Here is a 2,721-nt window from a genome sequence, read left to right on the forward strand (position 1 = left end):
TCTTACATTTAAATTTTTAATGTATTTCAAGTTAATTTTTGTGTATGGTGTAAGATACAGGTCCAGTTTCATTCTTCTGCATGTGAATATTGTTTTACTAACACTATTTATTGAAGAGACTATCTTTTCCCCATTAAGTATTCTTGGCTCTCTTGTCAAGTATTAGGTGACCTTATATGTATGGGTTTATTTCTGGGCTCTTAATTCTTTTCCATTAATCTACAGAGTATCTATTTTATCCCAGTACCATACTATTTCGATTATTATAGCTTTGTAATATAGTTTTAAATCAGGAAGTGTGATGCCTCCAGCTTCGTTCTTCTTTCTCAAGATTGCTTTGGCTATTCAGGGTCTTTTGTGGCTCCATACAAATTTTGGAATTTTTTTTTCCATTTCTGTGAAAAAATACCAGTGGGATTTTGATAAAGATTACACTGAAACTCTAGACAGCTTTGGGTAGTATGGACTTTCTAACAATATTAGTTACCCCAATCCATGAAAATAGAATATTTTTTCATTTATTTGTGTCTTCCTCAATTTCTTTTATCAATGTCTTAGAGTCTTCAGTGTATAGATCTTTTACCTCCTTGGTTAAATTTATTATTAAGTATTGCCCTTCCACACGATCACGCTGAGCTAGTACCCGGGCTTGGAATCGGGCCGCAACCTCAGCCGCGCCTGCCGCCTTTCACCGCCTCTGGACCATGAACCCCCGCAAAGTGAGTGAGCTTCGGGCCTTTGTGAAAATGTGTAAGCAGGATCCGAGCGTTCTGCACACCGAGGAAATGCGCTTCCTGCGGGAGTGGGTGGAGAGCATGGGGGGTAAAATAGCACCTGCCACTCATAAAACTAAATCAGAAGACAATATCAAGGAAGAAAAAACAGATAGTAAGAAGGCGGAGGAAAACATAAAGACAGACGAACCATCAAGTGAGGAAAGTGATCTAGCAATTGACAATGAAGGTGTGATTGAACCAGATACTGATGCCCCTCAAGAAATGGGAGATGAAAATGTAGAGATAACCGAGGAAATGATGGATCAGGCAAATGATAAAAAAGTGGCTGCCATTGATGCCCTAAATGATGGTGAACTACAGAAAGCCATTGACTTGTTCACAGATGCCATCAAACTGAATCCTCGCTTGGCCATTCCGTATGCCAAGAGAGCCAGTGTCTTCATCAAATTACAGAAGCCAAATGCTGCCATTTGAGACTGTGACAGAGCTATTGAAATAAATCCTGATTCAGCTCAGCCTTATAAGTGGCGAGGGAAAGCACACAGACTTCTGGGCCATTGGGAAGAAGCAGCACATGATCTTGCCCTTGCTTGTAAACTGGATTACGATGAAGATGCTAGCGCAATGCTGAAAGAAGTTCAACCGAGGGCCCAGAAAATTGCTGAACATCGGAGAAAGTATGAGCGAAAACGTGAAGAGCGAGAGATCAAAGAAAGAACAGAAAGGGTTAAGGCGGCTTGGGAAGAACATGAGAGAGCCCAGAGGGAGGAAGAAGCCAGACGACAATCAGGAGCTCAGTAGGGCTCTTTCCCAGGTGGCTTTCCTGGGGGAATGCCTGGTAATTTTCCTGGAGGAATGCCTGGGCTCAATGAAATTCTTAGTGATCCAGAGGTTCTCGCAGCCATGCAGGATCCAGAAGTTAGGGTGGCCTTCCAGGATGTGGCCCAGAACCCAGCGAATATGTCAAAATATCAGGGCAATCCAAAGGTTATGAATCTCATCAGTAAATTGTCATCCAAATTTGGAGGTCAAGCATAATAATGCCCTTCTGACAAATAAAGCCCTTGCTGAAGGAAAAGCAACGATCACCTAATGGATGTTGCAATAATACAAACCAGTGTACCTCTGACCTCCTCATGAAGAAAGCTGGGGTGCTGTGAAGAGAATCCCTACCCCTCTGCCCCACATGCAACTGAAACATTCTATAGTGGTTTGCCATTAGGGTAGTCATTTAGATAATGTTTTCCTACTAGGAATTACAAACTTTAAACACTTTTAAACCTTAAAAATATTTAAAAACATATTAAAAGGGTGTGTTAGTCCCTACATTTTTCTTTACTAAAAAAAAAAAATTATTATTAAGTATTTATTGTTTTTGATGCTCTTGTAAATAGGATTGTTTTCTTAATTTCTCTTTTTTTCCCCCAAAGATTTATTTATTTATTTATTTGAAAGAGAGAGAGCAGGGGGAGGGGGCAGAGGGAGAAGGAGAATCTTAAGCAGACTCCCTGCTAAGCACAGAGCCCGACATGGGGCTCAATTCCATGACCCTGAGATCATGACCTAAGCCAGATCAAGAGTCAGATGCTTAACTGACTGAGCCACCCAGGCACCCTTAATTTCTCTTTCTGATAGGTCATCATTAGTATATGGAAAAATTAGAAGAAACAAATCACTTCTTGACAGGGAGGGTTCAGCCTATACTTTATGTCTATTTCCATTTCATTTCTAATCTTTTCAGCAGAGGGAAAACAATTTTACAAATGTATTATCCATCGGTAATAATGATTTACATTGAATCACACTGTATAGCAATGTTGTAGGCAAGATGTGTGTAATGAACTTCTTTTGCAGATGAAGAAACTAATTTTCTTCCCATGGTGTCACAATGTTTGCAAATTTCAGAGCTGACAGTCAAACCCAACAAGACAATTTTGTTTTCATCAGGACTACTTGACAATATTCCCCAAACTGAAAATCAGAG

The 2,721-nt window shown here is 40.1% G+C and overlaps 1 pseudogene; it reads left to right on the plus strand.

Annotated features, from left to right (window-relative positions):
- Positions 1 to 704: 704 nt before the first annotated feature.
- On the plus strand, positions 705 to 1,830 carry LOC123324561 (annotated as a pseudogene).
- Positions 1,831 to 2,721: the final 891 nt, after the last annotated feature.

Source organism: Neomonachus schauinslandi, chromosome 4 (assembly GCF_002201575.2).
Source record: "Neomonachus schauinslandi chromosome 4, ASM220157v2, whole genome shotgun sequence".
In the NCBI taxonomy this organism is placed as follows: Eukaryota; Metazoa; Chordata; class Mammalia; order Carnivora; family Phocidae; genus Neomonachus; species Neomonachus schauinslandi.